Genomic DNA, 19,113 nt, shown 5'->3' with positions numbered 1-19,113 from the left:
CTTGATTTTTTGGATGCTTTTTAGCCAGTCCTATATTTGGCGCCTCTCTAAAATGTAGAGATACCTGTTGTCTGTTAGTTTCTGCTGAAACTAGATTAGATTAGGAAATGTCCCATTTAATATTCAATTGTAAGAAGAATAATTGGAATTGCGAAGAGGAAAGAAATCTCATAGAATTAATAAAAATGAAATGTAAATATGTCATCAATAACTTACAATCAAGGTAGTAAAGCATAACAGGAAAATATGTTTTATAATTGTGAGCATTGCAGTGTGAGATACTGCAGACAGTTAAGCACAGATAATAAACACACTGAATGCTATCTTAGGCATCTATTTTATTATATGAGCTCTTTATAGGGTATGCATATGAAATGACAAACTACAGGAAACATATTAGAGAGTATAACTTAGCAAAGTGTTCACATCAATAGTACAGCACTTGGGGGCAGTTCCAAGATGGCCCAATAGGAATAGCTCCAGTCTACAGCTCCCAGTGTGAGCAACGCAGAGGATGGGTGATTTCTGCATTTCCAACTGAGGTACCGGGTTCATCTCCCTGGGGCTCGTCGGACAGTGGGGACAGGACAGTGGGTGCAGCCCACTGAGTGTGACCCAAAGCAGGGTGAGGCATTGCCTCACCCGGGAAGCACAAGGGGTCAGGGAATTCCCTTTCCTAGCCAAGGGCAGTGGTGACAGATGGTACCTGGAAAATCGGGTTGCTCCCACCCTAATACTGCCCTTCTCCAACGGTCTTAGCAAACGGCACACCAGGAGATTATATCATGCCTGACTTGGCAGGGGGAGGGGGTCCCACGCCCACGGAGCCTCACTCATTGCTAGTACAGCAGTCTGAGATCGAACTGCAAGGCTGCAGCGAGGCTGGGGGAGGGGCGCCCGCCATTGCTGAGGCTTCAGTAGGTAAACAAAGCAACCGGGAAGCTTGAACTGAGTGGAGCCCACCGCAGCTCAGGGATGCCTGCGTGCCTCTGTAGACTCCACCTCTGGGGGCAGGGCATAGCTGAATAAAAGGTAGCAGAAACCTCTGCAGACTTAAATGTCCCTGTCTGACAGCTTTGAAGAGAGTAGTGGTTCTCCCAGCAGGGTGTTTGAGATCTGAGAATGGACAGACTGCCTCCTCAAGTGGGTCCCTGAATCCCAAGTACCCTAACTGGGAGGCACCCCCCAGTAGGGGCAGACTGACACCTCACATGGCTGGGTACCCCTCTGAGATGAAGCTTCCAGAGGAACGATCAGGCAGCAACATTTGCTGTTCAGCAATATTTGCTGTTCTGCAGCCTCTGCTGCTGATACCCAGGCAAACAGGGTCTGGAGGGGACCTCCGGCAAACTCCAACAGACCTGCAGCTGAGGGTCCTGACTTTTACAAGGAAAACTAACAAAGAGAAAGTACCTCTACACCAAAACCCCATCTGTACGTCACCATCATCAAAGACCAAAGGTAGATAAAACCAAAAGATGGGGAAAGAACAGAGCAGAAAACTGAAAATTCTAAAAATCAGAGCACCTCTCCATCTCCAAAGGAATGCAGCTCCTCACCAGCAATGGAACAAAGCTGGATGGAGAATGACTTTGACGTGTTGAGAGAAGAAGGCTTCAGATGATCAAACTACTCTGAGCTAAAGGAGGAAGTTTGAACCCAATGCAAAGAAGCTAAAAACCTTGAAAAAAGATTAGATGAATGGCTAACTAGAATAACCAGTGTAGAGAAGTCCTTAAATGACCTAATGGAGCTGAAAACCATGGCACGAGAACTATGTGACAAATGCACAAGCTTCAGTAGCCAATTCGATCAACTGGAAGAAAGGGTATCAGTGATTGAAGATCAAATGAATGAATTGTAGAAGAGAAGTTTAGAGAAAAAAGAGTATGAAGAAACAAACAAAGCTTCCAAGAAATATGGAACTATGTGAAAAGACCAAATCTATGTCTGATTGGTGTAACTGAAAGTGATGGGGAGATTGGAACCAAGTTGGAAAATACTCTGCAGGATATTATCCAGGAGAACTTCCCCAACCTAGCAAGGCAGGCCAATATTCAAATTCAGGAAATACAGAATCGCCACAATGATACTCCTCAAGAAGAGCAACTCCAAGACACATATGTGTCAGATTCACCAAAGTTGAAATGAAGGAAAAAATGTTAAGGGCAGCCAGAGAGAAAGGTTGGGTTACCCACAAAGGGAAGCCCATCAGACTAACAGTGGATCTCTCAGCAGAAACTCTACAAGACAGAAGAGAGTGGGGGCCAATATTTAACATTCTTAAAGAAAAGAATTTTCAACCCAGTATTTCATATCCAGTGAAACTAAGCTTCATAAGTGAAGGAGAAATAAAATCCTTTACAGACAAGCGAATGCTGAGAGATTTGTCACCACCAGGCCTGCCCTAAAAGAGCTCCTGAAGGAAGCACTAAACATGGAAAGGAACAACTGGTACCAGCCACTGCAAAAACATGACAAATTGTAAAGAGCATTGATGCTAGGAATAAACTGCATCAACTAACGAGCAAAATAACTAGCTAACATCATAATGACAGGATCAAATTCACACATAATGATATTAACTTTAAATGTAAATGGGCTAAATCCTCCAATTAAAAGACACAGACTGGCAAATTGGATAAAGAGTCAAGACCCATCAGTGTGCGGTATTCAGGAGACCCATCTCACATGCAGAGACACACATAGGCTCAAAATAAAGGGATGGAGGAAGATCTACCAAGCAAATGGAAAACAAAAAATGGCACGGGTTGCAATCCTAGTCTCTGATAAAACAGACTTTAAAACAACAAAGATCAAAAGAGACAAAGAAAGCCATTACATAATAGTAAAGGGATCAATTCAGCAAGAACAGCTAACTATCTTAAATATATATGCACCCAATACAGGAGCACCCAGATTCATAAAGCAAGTCCTTAGAGATCTACAAAGAGACTTAGACTCCCACACATAATAATGGGAGACTTTAACACCCCACTGTCAACATTAGACAGATCAATGAGACAGAAAGTTAACAAGGATATCCAGGAATGGAACTCAGCTCTGCACCAAGCACAACTAATAGACATCTACAGAACTCTCCACCCCAAATCAACAGAATATACATTCTTCACAGCACCACATCACACTTATTCCAAAACTGACCACATAGTTGGAAGTAAAGCATTCCTCAGCAAATGTAAAAAGTCAGAAATTATAACAAACTCTCTCAGACGACAGTGCATTCAAACTAGAACTCAGGATCAAGAAACTCACTCAAAGCCACTCAGCTATATGGAAACTGAACAACCTGCTCCTGAATGACTACTGGGTACATAACGAAATGAAGGCAGAAATAAAGATGTTCTTTGAAACCAATGAGAACAAAGACACAACATACCAGAATCTCTGGGACACATTTAAAGCAGTGTGTAGAGGGAAATTTATAGCACTAAATGCCCCAAGAGAAAGCAGGAAAGATCTAAAATTGACACCCTAACATCACAATTAAAAGAACTAGAGAAGCAAGAGCAAATACATTCAAAAGCTAGCAGAAGGCAAGAAATAACTAAGATCAGAGAAGAACTGAAGGAGATAGAGACACAAGAAACCCTTCAAAAAATCAATTAATCCAGAAGCTGGTTTTTTGAAAAGATCAGCAAAATTGATAGACTGCTAGCAAGACTAATAAAGAAGAAAAGAGAGAAGAATCAAATAGGTGCAATAAAAAATGATAAAGGGGATATCACCATCAATCCCACAGAAATACAAACTACCATCAGAGAATACTATAAACATCACTACACAAATAAACTAGAAAATCTAGAAAAAATGGGCAAATTCCTGGACACATACACCCTCCCAAGACTAAACCAAGAAGAAGTTGAATCCCTGAATAGACCAATAACAGGCTCTGCAATTGTGGCAATAATTAATAGCCTACCAACCAAAAAAAGTTCAGGACCAGACAGATTCACAGCCAAATTCTACCAGAGGTACAAGGAGGAGCTGGCACCATTCCTTCTGAAACTATTCCAATCAATAGAAAAAGAGGGGTTCCTCCCTAACTCATTTTATGAGGCCAGCATCATCCTGATACCAAAGCCTGGCAGAGACACAACAAAAAAAGACAATTTTGGACCAATATCGCTGATGAACATCAATGCAAAAATCCTCAATAAGAGACTGCCAAACCGAATCCAGCAGCACACCAAAAAGCTTATCCACATGATCAAGTGGGCTTCATCCCTGGGATGCAAGGCTGGTTCAACATACGCAAATCAATAAACGTAATCCGGCATATAAACAGAACCAACGACAAAAGCCACATGATTATCTCAATAGATGCAGAAAAGGCCTTTGACAAAATTCAACAGCTTTCATGCTAAAAACGCTCAATAAATAATATGAGCTATTTATGACAAACCCACAGCCAATATCATACTGAATGGGCAAAAACTGGAAGCATTCCCTTTGAAAACTGGCACAAGACAGGGATGCCCTCTCTCACCACTCCTATTCAACATAGTGTTGGAAGGTCTGGCCAGGGCAATCAGGCAGGAGAAAGAAATAAAGGGTATTCAATTAGGAAAAGTGGAAGTCAAATTGTCCCTGTTTGCAGATGACATGATTGTATATTGAGAATACTCCATCATCTCAGCCCAAAATCTCCTTAAGCTGATAAGCAACTTCAGCAAAGTCTCAGGGTACAAAATCAATGTGCAAAAATCACAAGCATTCTTATACACCAATAACAGACAAATGGAGAGCCAAATCATGAGTGAATTCCCATTCACAATTGTTTCAAAGGGAATAAAATACCTAGGAATCCAACTTACAAGGGATGTGAAGGACCTCTTCAAGGAGAACTACAAACCACTGCTCAATGAAATAAAAGAGGATACAAACAAATGGAAGAACATTCCATTCTCATGGGTAGGAAGAATCAATATTGTGAAAATGGCCATACTGCCCAAGGTGGTTTATAGATTCAATGCCGTCCCCATCAAACTACCAATGACTTTCTTCACAGAATTGGAAAAAACTACTCTAAAGTTCATATGCAACCAAAAAAGAGCCCACATTGCCAAGACAATCCTCAGCCAAAAGAACAAAGTTGGAGGCATCATGCTACCCGACTTCAAACTATACTACAAGGCTACAGTAACCAATACAGCATGGTACTGGTACCAAAACAATGGAACAGAACAGAGCCCTCAGAAATAATACCACACATCTACAACCATCTGATCTTTGACAAACCTGACAAAAACGAGAAATGGAGAAAGGATTCCCTATTTAATAAATGGTGCTGGGAAAACTGGCTAGCCATATGTAGAAAGCTGGCTAGCCATATGTAGAAAGCTGAAACTGGATCCCTTCCTTACACCTTACACAAAATTTAATTCAAGATGGATTGAAGACTTACATGTTAGACCTAAAACCACAAAAACCCTAGAAGAAAACCTAGGCAATACCATTCAGGATATAGGCATGGGCAAGGACTTCATGTCTAAAACACCAAAAGCAATGGCAACAAAAGCCAAAATTTCCTCCCTTTCTGCATTGTACTTTTTGGAAGAAAGTCATTTTTCACAGCCCACACTAAAGAAGCAGGAGCCTTCTTGAAGGGGCAGTATCTACATTATTTGGATAACTTGATGGGAGATTTTTCTATTTACCCCATTTATTTATTTAATCATTTATTTATATAATTATGGACTCACGATAGTTATTTTATACTTTGGGCTATAATCCAATACTATGTTATTTTCTTTGTTGCTTAAACTGGTCTAGGTTTGGCCATTGGCAGCTCCAGTATCCCACTGACATACACCTATCATTGTGTTTTTTTTGGCACATTTTGTTTTCTGGAACTACAAGATGCTTCAGACTCTTTGTATATATTCCCTGCCCCAGCCCTAGAACCAGCCATTTCTTAAAGGTACCCCCGTTCCTTTTATTGGAGGATGGTGTTAGGAACCAAGATCTGAGCACTGAGTGTGCTAACTGTTACTGGTGACTAGTTGTATTTTTAAACTTTGGAATTTCTATACTATCAGGAAAGAAGTAAACAGTAACAACTGTGGGTTGTGTATATGCATCTGTCTCTGTGGGCCAGAGATTAATGAAGAAATTTCCAAAAACACTAATACCTGTAAAGCACAATCTAAGAGAGGTTTTAAGTTTCAAAGGCTGAGGACTTTCAAGTCAATGAGGATAGATTTTTCTGGATGAAGGGTGGAGACTTTTGCCTTGAGGAAAAGTGGCATGTATTCTAACCTTCAGGCATTGAATTTCCTGAGACAGAGGGTATAGAGATGATTGTTTTCATGAGTGTTAGAGTCTTGTGTCCTCCTTGTGGGTAGCACCCTAGTAGGGACAGGAGCTTTGGGATACCTGGGTGCGTACTCTATTAAGTGTAGGGGACTAGGTCGCTCAGGAGAATTCTCCACAGCAGAATTTGGCATCAGGGAAATACAGAGACAGCCAATCAAGACATCTTTAAATCATCCATATAGTCTGAAAAATGAGAATGGTCTGAGGATAAGGGCTCTCTTCCATGTTTTTCTGGAGTGCATTTGCCCTGAGTCCATTTATGCTTTCCGTGTGTTCATTCCAAAAAACAATATTTATTGCTTTTTAAAAAGTAAAAACAATCAACCTAAATTTTCAGAAATGTGTCTATGTACTTCTGTTTCAGTTTCATGAATTTTTTGTTTTCTATGTGTCTTTGTTGAAAACTGATCTAACAAACATCCAAAGCACAGTTGGATATGATTGTTAGGGTTCTCCGGTGTTTAGGATACTGGGACAAAGTCAGGAGCTTAGGGTAACAAGAAAAATAAATATTTGGTGGGGGAATACTCTGATTACTATTGCTGTGTAAGAAATTACTCCAAAATGTACTGGCTCACAACCACCATTTATTTGCCCACAAAATTGTTAGCAATCAAGAAGAGTTTGGGTAGGCAGTTTTTGTTTAGGATGCCTCACACATTTGCTTTCAGATGTCAGTTAGGTCTGCAGTCCTCTGAAGGCTCACTTTGGCTTAGAGGATGGATTATTCCCATGGAAGTAGATGCTGGCTGTCAGCTGGGAACTCACTTGGGACTGTCAATCAGAGCATTTACACCTGGGCTCTCCAGGATGGTGGTCTCAGGGTAGGTCAACTTACACGGTGGTGGCTTCTTCCAGAGCAAGCATTCAAAGACCAGATAGAAAATTGATGGTCTTTTCTGACCTAGCCTCCGATGTCGAAGTATAATTTTGTTTTATTTTATTGGTCTAGTCAATCATAAACTCATCTAGATTCAAAGAAAAGAGACATAGCTCTCACCTCAAGATGGCAGTAGTATCATATAGTTTAGAGCTATGTTTTAAAACTGCCAAAGCAATAAAACACTTTCAATCTTAAATATGTCTCTTACCCAGTCTATGTAAGTGTGCCTGTCTAGCACTTGAGTTTTGATTTTGAATGTCATAGAACAATTTTTACTTGTCCCGTATCTTTGAAGCATGAGCTAATATTCAAGATTGAGTCCTAAGGAGACAAGGCACCAGATGGCTTGGCTGCTGCAACTCTGGGGATGTGCACAAGGCATGGCAGTGCATGAGGCATGGTGAAGAGAACCAGCTCTGCCATTTACTGGCTACAGGACCATGAACAGGCTACTTAGTTTCTATGAGTCTATATATCCTCAACTATAAAATAAGCACAATGATAGCATTCATTCATTAATTTCTTCATACAATTATTGATCATCTATTATGCATAAAAGTTACAGGATTATAGTGAGGATTATGCATGAGAAGTGCTTGTCAAAGTGTCTGGGACGTGGTTAGAACTCAGTAAAGGTTTTAACACCATTATTATAATTAGTGGTAATATTTTGTCAACATGGTGTAGGTGAGGTAGATGAACCTGTGATTCAGCCTGAGACACATCCAGTAGACCAGAGGAATGGATATATTTAATGGTCAACATTAACTGTGGGGACATTTTCCAGGCTGAAAAGATTCTGCATTCGGGGATGGAGAAACTTTGAATACAGCCAAGCAACAATCAGAACGTCAGCTTTCAGCCAGGCATGGTGGCTCATGCCTGTAATTCTGGCACGTTGGGAGCCTAAGACGGGAGGATCGTTTGATGCCAGGAATTTGGAGCAGTCTGAGCAATATAGTGAGACTTTGTCTCTAGAAAAAAAAAATTAGCCAGGTGAGGTGGTGTGTGCCTGTAGTCCCAGCTACACAGGGGGCTGAGGTGGGAAGATCACCTGAGTCTAGGTGTTTGAGACTACAGTAAGCTATGATCATGCCACTGCACTCCAGCATGGGTAACAGAGCGAGACCTTGTCTCTAAAACCAACCAACCAACCAACCAACCAACCAACCAACCAACCAACCTCAGCTTTCATCCCAGATAGGAGGCACTCACTCTATGGGCAGGGCAGTGGGGAAGGGGCTCCACGCTTACCACATGGACACGAGGTTCTACACCATGAGGCCTGCTATTAGGTGTCCATTGGTATTATGAGCTACGTTGTGGCCCCCGCATCTCCAAATTCATGTGTTAAAACCATAAGGCCTCACACCTCAGAAAGTGACTGAATTTGGAGAAAAGGCCTTTAAAGAGGTGATTAAATTAAATGAGGCTGGTAGGGTGGGCCCTATCTGATCTGACTGGTGTCCCTACAGGAAGAGGAAATTTGGACACACACGGAGACCAGAGTTGTGTGTGCACAGAGGAAAGACCATATGAAGATGCAGTGAGACAGAAGCCATCTGTAAGCCAAGGAGAGAGGCCTTGGGAGGAACCAAACCTGCTGACATCCTGATCTTGAACTTCTGGTCTCCAGGATTGTGAGGAAATACATTTCCATCATTTAAGCCACCAGACCATGGCATTTTGTTATGGTAGCCCTAGAAATGAATACAGCCATTGGGCTGGGATGTGAGGGACAGGTAGAAAAAGGGTGGAGGGTGCAGAAATCAAAAGAGAACTCTGGGACTAGGATCCGCGGTCCTCAGGGGTAGGAAGAGGTGGATATAGGGAGCATAAGGTCTCAGATCTGACTGGCAGCAAAGATGGCTCAGGAATCAACACAGACACCCTTTAGGGTGTTCAACATGAGTAGATGGTGGGTCTCAAAAGTGGTTGTTTGGAAAGTAGGGCCTGGTGGGTCTTCATATGGGGAATGTTTTGATAAACTTGTCTATGAGAGGCTGGGAAACACAGGGGCTCCAGAGATGATGTGTTGTTGGTAGTGGGAGTCAGTCATGGAGGGCTATCAGGGATTTAATTGGTTATAGCATTAGGCTAACCATAATTTGGTTTATTGTAGGGGTTGTGATTTTTCTTTGGGTCAAAAGTATGATATTTATGCCATGCAGGGTGTTCAGTGTGTGTGCATGAGTACATGTGTGTATAAAATTGTATGGGAACTAGGAATGTATTTTAGTTAAGTTCACTTGGGTCTTAAAGTTATCTGACTGGTTAGGGCATTTACTCATATTTTTGTGTTGCCTGCACTTCTCAATAGACCATTCTTTTTTTTTTTTTTTAATTTCTTAAGTTTATTTAAAAATCAGAGAAAAAAAACCTGAGGGGATAAAAACAAGCACAAAGTAAAGAAAGAAACCAATAATTTTGCCATTATACTTTCTCCTGGATAACTGCAGATATTTCTTGTCATTTCCATTCTGTTTCAACACTGCAGAACAATACACTGGTGGCCCAATGGCAAAGCAATGTGCACAGGAGTGACAAAACATGGGAATTGGAAAAGGAATATAAATGTAAATCAAACTTTTAAATCCCAGTAATGCAACAGCTTCTTTCCTTATTTATTGGATTAATGTCCCTTCCACATGAACTCACATTTTGGTTCCAGGAGGCCATGCACCATAAGCCCTAATAACAAAGACCACTATTTGTAGTGCCTGTGGCCAGTATCTACTGGTGGCAAACTTGCAAAAGTCTTCTGGAAGACTCATACAATTATGTTCTATTTGTTTTCTGGATTCAGGGGACCATGGAAATAGAAAAAGATAGAAACAAGGCACGCTTTTGAGGTTTCTTGGGCTGGGTAGTAGAAAAATAGGTGTTTTCCTTTGGGGATTTTTGCAGCTGAGAATACTTTGTCATTTTCCTCAGTCTTTAAGGGAGTGGTAGGCTTTGGCAGTCTGGCTGTTGACAAAATTTGTCTTCTTAAACTGAGCCTTCTTGCAGGCATGATGCAGTTCCGTGTGTGCCCACAGATAATACAGGAGGACGGAAGCAGCTTTACTTGCTTTGTTGGAGACAGAGGCATCGCCTGCACTAATGGCCATAATTTTCTGGATGCCCCCTGTGTTTAGAAGGTCCCGTGCATTCTGGTAACTGTTTTGGATTACATTGTTCAATGTGTAACAGGCAGAGGCTGTAGTTTCAATGAGAAGGTCAGTACTTGGGACTGTGTCAGGAATGATGGAAACCAAATCAGGGAGAGTTTCTATGGCAATTTCATTCTGCAGAGAAAGATTCTGGGACAGATTCCTCAGCAGCGAGATGGCTGTCTTTTTCACACTTGGGTCACTGACATGCAGCATCTTTCGGGTGTGCTGCAGGCCATTTTCCTTCTGGACAACTGTCTGAGCCACTGATGTCGGCATTGGTCCACTTCCGGCCGTGAGGTTCTGCAGAGCTCCTAAGGATGCTTCCTGTGTGTAGTTACGGACACTCTTGGCGATCAAGCACAGATACATCCTTATGACGATGGAGTGCCACAGCCACTCCACGCCCTTGGGGTTGCTCTTTTCCTCTGGCATCGGCATGTCCTGGTATTGCTCTTTTACTTTCCTGCTTCGACTGCCAAAACATCCAATACTTTTGTTGTTGTCAGTCTGGATATTCCGGTTTTGAATATAGATATTCTGGGAATATCTCTCCGGGAGCTCTGCCTCCAGCTGGTAGGAGAGGTTATGAAGAATGCACACACAATTCTCCGTGGCCTTGTCACCTGGCTGGTAATCTGCAATGGTTCCTCTGACATAATGGACCAGTGAGTCAATGAGTCCGTCACATCTTCTCATTGCTTTTCTTCCATCAGGGCCAGCAGAACTCATGTTTCTTAGGCATCCAGTGACGTTGTAGAATATGTCAAAATCGAGCAAACCATTTGCTTTTGGGTAGTCTCCTTCAGACCACCCAGAAAAGGGGATGATGATATTCTCTGTCAGTGTAAGCAATGCTTCTGTTATCATGAGATTCTTTAGTTTGTCATTAGACGACAAATTCCACAGCAAACCTGTTATTTGTTTTTTAGTCCCCAAGTCTCTGGTTTGCTTCAGCACCTGGAGCAGCCGAGGTCCCCATTTAGTTCAGCCACTTCCAATTTGTTGTCATTGTCTTCAAACAGTAAGTTTCTCAAGGCCCCACACACAGCTCGCTGAACGTCTTCATTCTGAACTTTTAGGAGCTGCAGAAGCTTGGGGATGCCACGAAGCTGGTTAATCCTCTTCCGAGCTTCAGATTTCTGGAAGCACTCGTGCTGTATGAAAGTGGCTGCAGCAGAAATCCTGGACGGCGGCATGTGGTCTGCCTCGAGCATACTCACTGCTCGCTCCAGAGTCATCTCCATGTCTGCATTCCCCAGCTGGGAGTCAGTGAAAGTGCTTCTCTCGGTGAGCAGATTCCCACTTCCCCCTGCCGCCGCCTGGCCGACGGTCAAGTGCGCTCTCCTCCCACTGGAATCCACGGCGACACTGGGCCCAGCTTCCCTCAGCATGCGGGGGCTGTGGAAGGAGCTCTGATGCCAGGAGGACCTGGAAGCCCTGTTCTGAGTGACAGGCTGCAGGGGCACCAGTGGCCTGACCTGCCCGACGGTGAGCCCTGCCGTCAGGTAGTTCTCTTTCTCCAAGAGGTTGCCCATGCTGCGGCTGGTCCCTGGCCTGGGGTACGTGAGCAGGGCCGGGTTGGCAGGGATGCTGTCAAAAACGGTGTCGCTAGCAGAGCCATGCTGGTACTGTCTGTGGTATGTGTCAAAGTGGCGCTGCCTGCTTGTGGTGCCAGCACGGCTGACCCCCACGATCTCGGAACGAGCATATCTCGGTGGCACTAGGAGGGCAGCCCGCCTGCTTTCTTGGTGGCGCAGGGTGTGCCCAGCCTGGCTTCTCTGGCTGTGTTGGTAATCGCTGTGTGTGTAGTGAGCCCTCTCCGGGCTGCTGTCAGGAGAAATCTCCAGTCTCCTCAGAGGATGCTTCAAAGACCTTTCTTCCACGGACTTCTGGGAGCTGTACTGTGCTGTTCCTCTTCCCCAGCGACCTTCATAAGTGGCAGATGTGCCAGCCTGTAGCATGTCATAGGTTTTAGGAACAGGGGAACGGCCTCCAACAAAATCATTTTCAACCAAGTGTAGGTTGTAGACATACTCAGGAACACTGCTGGTTCGGTGAAGATTTCCGTTGCCCACGGAGCTGCGGCCCTTCCGGGCGAGGGTCTGCTGCACCTGCTCCTGGATCCGCAGGCTCTTGACGGTCTGGCCGCCGCGGCCGCTGCTCCCCGCCAGCTTCAGCTTGGCCTCGGAGGGCAGCGCCAGGCTGGAGCTGTCCAGTTGTCCCAGGATCTGCTGGCCCAGGACGGTCCGGATGTAGCCGTACTCAGCTGGGGCGCCGGGGGCTGCCATGGGGCCGGTGGGGGTGACCGAGCCTCTCGCCTGCCTCTGGACTCGCGGGCGAAACCGCCGCGGAGCTGGGGACGCTGGCGCGAGCCCCGCCCCGCTCGGGTCCGGCCCCGCCCCTGGCCTCCCCCCCGGCCCCCCCTGGCCCGCCCCCCGCGCCGGTGAGAGGCCCGGGCCAGGGGGAGCTCGGCCTCGTGGGCCTTCCCTGAGGAGGGGGCCAGACCATTCTTATAGAGTCTGATGCAATCGGAAAATTTAAAAATAAAAACAAAATTCACTTAATAATTATTATATTTCGTAAATTAAATATTAAGTGAAACTGGTTTACCCAGTAATGATTTGAAAATTTACCCAGTAATGATTTGTTTTGGGTTTATATTATTGGCTTAATGTTTTTGATGCATTTTAGTATTTTGTGTAGCCCTTTATTTACTTATTTTATTCCCCAAGTCAGCCTTCCTAGCGTTCAGGCGTATTATGAAGCAGATTAGAAGGTCATGCAGAAAGAATTCATATTGTACACTGGATGATAATGTTATGGCCAGTAGAGGGCATCAAGGAATTGTCATAAGTACATGCTTTGATTAAAAAATACTTGCATTTTAATTGCCAAAGCATCTGTTCTAAAATAATTCCAAGATGTAAATGTATATTTAAAGCATCATGTTTACATTACTGAGTGATAATTTGGTCCCAATCAGTATAGATACACCTTAATTATACATTTTAAATAAGAGTGGATCTTATTTATATCAAAATGGTAATTGCTGAATTTTGACAGTCAGGAAAAATATAAAGGATGAAATTTCAAAATAAATAGTATGATTTTGGCTTCTGAAATACTGTTTGTATGTATAGCCCCTTGGTGCCTCTGTTTCCTCATCTCATAAATATGGGAATTGAATATACACTCTCCAAGGTCTAGTTTCAGTATAATATGACAATAATTTTTTATTTGTTTTTCTGGGAACACCACTGAAAACAAGAGGATTTAGATGCATCGTGTATCAAACACTGGAGGGCTCTGAGATCAAATCAGAACTTGGATTAAAAGTGCTGGGCAGTTTCCGGATAGACATCAAATGTCTGACTTCTTAGCATTATTTATCAAATTAGAATCCTTTTAATATCATTGCATTATCTTACGCAATTTTACAGATTTTCTGACTTTAATTCCCATCCCCTTCAATCTCTTTTTCTGTCTTTCTATTTTACTCTTTGGCTTTATAGTTAACGAAAGCACTTTTTGAGTATTATATTATTTAACTCTCACAACAATTGGGAAGTATTTTTACCCGTATTTTATAGATGAAGAAACTTTCCTGATACCATTCAGCTAATAATTTTGGAATTGAAATTTAAACATAGGTTGTCTTACAGCATATTCAGTATTCTTTTCAGTCTACCAGAGTAAGTCTCAAGTTAATTTCAAATAACTTGAGAGAAGTAACCTAGTAAACTATGATCATTATTGCATATATTTTCAAGAATCATAAGAGTTAGTGGTGGAATTAACTGTTCTGATTTCTCATTAGCAAAAATGCTATGGCTTCCTCTGTATCTCCAACTCTGATTTTATCTTCTGTCTCTGTGTTGGTCTCAGCTTTGGTGCCTTCAAATAGAGAATATGGCCACTGGCAGCTCTGGGCTCCCATTTTAATAATTCTTAGGCACCATCCATAATCCCAGGAAAGGACCCGGATTGACCAGACCTTGGTCCCGTGCCCACTCCTTGCTGGGAGTGGCATTCTGTGATGGAAAGCCTCCTTGGAGCCATATGAAATGGGGATGGGGGGAAATTTCCTAAGCTGTTGTCAGAGCTGTTTCCAAAGGAAGAAAATGTTTTCTGAGCATGGGCTATTGGTCCAGGGTAGGTGCTACAGAGGTCTGTGGGCAGCTGGGAGCAACAGGAGGACCCTGGTGTCTGACGGTTATCAGAAGAGTAAGGAGCACAGAAAACAAATTTCACCTACTTAATTCCTTTACTGGCATCCAGTCCTGGCTGAATGCAAGCAAGAACAAGTGTAGGAAAGGCCCAAAGAGTATAACAGTGTTAAGGGTTGAACTTCAGAAATAACCTTGTAAGGTAGTTTTTGATTGTCAATATAACAAGAGCCAAGGAAAGCAAAACTATGATTCCTGGCTTTTCTTGATAGTGTAGGGCCCATCCTCAAAATGAGGAGGTGTGATGTGGCTCCTCACCTGGGATGACTCTCTGTATTGAGGCTTTTATCAATACACACAGGCCTGAGAATTCTAGCTTCCTGAAGGGCAACAAGGCATAAAGCTCACAGAATATAGTCAGGTGGAACTCTGGAAGCTAGTGAGCCATTTTTCAGATTCTGACTTAGGTGCACATTTAAATATGTTGTGTTAATGGTATAGACCCACATCCTGAAATTTAAGCACACATTTTAGATTATATTGTATTAAATGCAAAGTAAAGAACATTTTGTTGGGAAAGGGTCTTTTATTGATGTTTCTTTATTGCTTGTTTTATGTTTTTGTGTCTTGCTGTTGCAGCTGTTAGGACTCTGGATTTGCAGTATCCTGTAATTCAGGTGTGACAGAGGATAACTAAATAAACAGGAGCAGATTCCTCTCTTTCCCATTTCCTTTCCGGTTCTCTTGGCCTTTTAATTGCTTTAAAAGACAAGGTAGATTGTCTCAGGATCCCAGTCAGCTAAATTCTCCTAGCTCATGTACTCTCTTTAATCTTGCCTGAAAAGGGTGTTTAAGATCCAGAAATTTTATTAGGACAACAAAAGAATGAGTTGAAAACATATGAACCCATAGGATGAAAGACATTTATAAAATATTTAATTTGAAGCATAAATGCACATAGCAAATTATTTAAACAGTATTATTATAACTTAATTTTGGGTCAGGTATTAAATGCTAATCCCTCTGCACTGGGCTATGGGCAAAATGCGTGATGCAATGAGAACTCTGTCCTGGACCTCGTTTTCTACCTTCATGGCTCTGGTTCTACATGTCTGCTTGAGGTTCTAAGTGTGGACACTCATCTCCATTGTCTTTCTGAACCAACTTGCTCAAAGGTCAGTTGGATTTTCTGCTGTAGTTCCATCAGAGTCCTGCAAGTATGCCTGTATTTGCTTGTTCATTCTTTCTCTGTTCTTAATTGCTATTGCTGAAATCATGATATGCAGGAAATGCAGATTTCATTCTCCTGCCAATTTCTCTTCAAATGACTTTGAGCGAGAATGACTAACACTGGGTTATGGGAATCTATGCCATTCAGCGTGTGGTCCCTAGACTAGAAACATCAACATTACCTGGGGATTTTTAGAAATACACCCTCTCAGGTACTACTCTAGACCATAAAGGAAATACTTCCCTTTACTGCACTTTAACACACTGTATTGAAAATGCTACTTAAATTGTTTCTCACTTTCATTACAGTGAAATCTCAGTCGGGGAAGGAATCTCAATTGTCTAGTTCACCACTAGATATCTAGGACCTAGCATAATTCCTGGCACATAGTAGGTGCTCAGTAAATGCTTGTCGAACGATAAATGAATGGATATCTGCTGGTGTGAGGGATGTTTGTTTAACCATGTTGTTAAGTAACCAATGTGTTTAGAAAGACTCAATGAAAGAGTAGTGCTAACAGTGGAGAAAATGAGGTATGTAATTAACACCTCTGATTATGTTGTTATTTCACAGAAAGATTTTCTGCCCAGTTGACTATGATTAAGCAAGGATGGACAATCTGCAAAGTAGAAAAAGAATTCATCCATTTGGCAATAGTGACTTGCTCTGTTCTACTGTATTATCAAATTGTGAGATTTACGTTCTGCTTCTGAAATTACTACATGGTCCTTTTTGCAATCTGAAACTTTGCTCTCTTTCAATGTAAAGAGTTTATCTTCTAGTTAAATCTACTTGTCTTTCATCCTTCAGTTTTATTTCTGAAATCTCTCTAGCATCTCCCCACCTTCCCCCTCCCCTCACTTTCTTCTTCTTCTTTAATATAGACTCCCCCTTATTTCTCATTGGCTTTTTGCAACACCCGTTTACCTGGTCTTCATTCTTCCATCTTTTGTCTTTCATTCAAGAATGCTTTCAAAACTGCAGGCCTGATCTTGTTCTCCTTTGGTTAAAAAACCTTGGGTGACTTTCTGCTGTCTGAGGGATAAGATCTATTGTCCTTAGCAAGGCATTTGAGGCCCTTCATGGACACTCCTCCCTGCCAGCCTCTTCTCCTGCCATTCCTCTTTTTACCCTGTACTCTGGCCACCACAGGCCACTTTTCATTCCCTGAACACCATTTATATCTCAGCATCTACATGCCTTTGTTCATGCTGTTTATTTGAATAAATTGTCAGCCTAGCAAACTCATATCATGTTCCAGCTTAAAATGTGATTATTCCAGGCTCCTTTTTCCTATGTCTCACAGAAATTTTTATTTAGGCTTCTGTGCTCACATAATGCATTGTACATATCTCTATTATAAAATGTGTCTCACTCTATTGCAATCACTTATTTACTCAGCTTTCTCTTCCAATAGACCATATGTTCCTTAAGGGCTGGGGCTATGCCTATTGACAACACAATGTGTTGCAAAGCTTTACACACAGAGTTAACAAATGTTTGTTGATTGAACTTTATCTTCAAATTATTCTCTAGTAGACTGAATCCTCTCCTCCCTCCACTGGATTTTAGTAATTTTTCTTGGTTATTTCTTTTCAGAAAAGACTTCCCTAACTAGAAATATGTCCGTTTTATTTGCTGGAGTATACTCAGATCTGTAACATATAGATCTATAGCATCTAACATCTATTTATAAGATAAGAGGAGGTGATTCTGTCCCCTAGGATGGCTGTGACTGGGCTAAGCCTGGCTGAGCACATGGTGGTGGTTAATATCATGACTGTGCTCTCCAAATCCCTTGAAAAACCCAGAGAGGATGCTAATGGGGCTGGTGAAGCCTGGTCCACAAACGTTGTTCAGATCCTGTAAGTACTTTCATCTCTCTGCCCACTACCCCTCCCATCCTTCCTTCACTACTCTTTCTCACTCTCAAGGCCAAAACTTAGGAAAAGTCAGTTGTTCCTTACATCACTTCATCCTAGGAACCAAAGCAAAAACAACAAAAAAAGGAAGGCAACAACAACAAATAATAATAAATAGAATTGAAATACAGGTAGTAAAAAGTAAATGGAGGAATTAATTTCATGGAGGGAACTGAAGTATATCAGGCAGTAACAGAAACTCTGTACATTTCCACAATGGAAAAGTCAATAGAAATGAAAATCATGACTTGAATCTGGCCCAATTGCACTTATTGTTCTGGTTTATTGTAACGGTACCTGTTGCAATAAGAGTAAAAGGAATCTCTGGACTACTCTTACAGCTAAACCTCAAGGATCTGGGAATAGTTTGGGACCTGGAAGGCTGTTTGGTGTTGGAAGAGGCATCTCTAGGGGATAAGCGAAATTGTTAGTTTCTCAGCAGCAGGAATTAACTGAGTTCATTCTTGTCCTGTGCGTTGAATGTGAGTAAGCTGGGGTTTTATTCAGCCTCTGTTTGCTTATCTTTCTCCTTCTGATCCATTGATAGTGGTATGTCCTTTGTATATTTTTAGTTCAAATTCTTGAGAGAGTAAGAATGTCACCATCTCAACGAATCACCTTGTGTTTGGGGGAAGCCTTTTGTATCAGACCAAGTCATAGCACATGGCCATCCTTGGGCCAGGTGCTCAACTCCCCGCAACCAATCATCTGCAGGCAGAGAATAAGGGTGGGGGCAGGAGGTGTCACATAGTGCTACATGGTGCTTTGTGCTTAAGAAACCACCTAAGGTTGCTTTTCTCATGGAAGCTGTACCTGATTATCCATTTAGAAGAAGTTTGTGGGCAGAGCAGGCATTCTATGGCAAGATCTTTTCAATATAGAAAACATTTTGGAGACTCTGATTATGATTTATCTTCAGCATGATTATTGAGGCTGTTATCTCATATTCTCCTATTACAGTTTGTATAGCATCCAACAATCATACATAGAATAATGTGTACATAGTACATCTGATATTATGCTTCGATATTACATTCCTAATTGCACTCTCCTAACCATTTAGCCGATGACACTTGCCTGTATCAAACTGATCTTTGCTTTCCTTACTGAGGTTGAGGATACTGTTTTTGCTTCTGTGTGTGTGTGTATGTGTGTGTGTGTGTGTGTGTGTGCGATTCGAATGGGAAGTCAGGTCTTAGTTTTTATTAGTAAAAAAGTAATAAATGAGAAGGAATCAGGTAAAGCTATCAGGTAAAAACCTGCATGCTGCCTCAACATTTTTATAGTATTTGTCAAAACAATTTACATTTTGAGTATTATTGTTGTTCTCTATAAAACACTTCTCCCACCCTCCAAAGTACAAGAAGAAAGGATGGCTAAATGTTCAGCTTGCAGCCTCAGCTTTTTCATGTGACTA

At 42.1% G+C, this 19,113-nt stretch overlaps 1 pseudogene across 1 annotated transcript; it reads right to left on the bottom strand.

Annotated features, from left to right (window-relative positions):
• Positions 1 to 9,152: 9,152 nt before the first annotated feature.
• Positions 9,153 to 12,747, bottom strand: LOC100582441 (annotated as a pseudogene). The gene has a single exon (XR_004029323.1). The product of XR_004029323.1 is annotated as a plakophilin-2 pseudogene (transcript).
• Between the last annotated feature and the right edge of the window lie 6,366 nt (positions 12,748 to 19,113).

This window comes from Nomascus leucogenys, chromosome 3 (assembly GCF_006542625.1).
Source record: "Nomascus leucogenys isolate Asia chromosome 3, Asia_NLE_v1, whole genome shotgun sequence".
NCBI classification, from domain to species: domain Eukaryota; kingdom Metazoa; phylum Chordata; class Mammalia; order Primates; family Hylobatidae; genus Nomascus; species Nomascus leucogenys.
The sequence above is the reverse complement of the archived record's forward strand: the minus strand, read 5'-3'. Positions and strand labels throughout refer to the sequence as shown.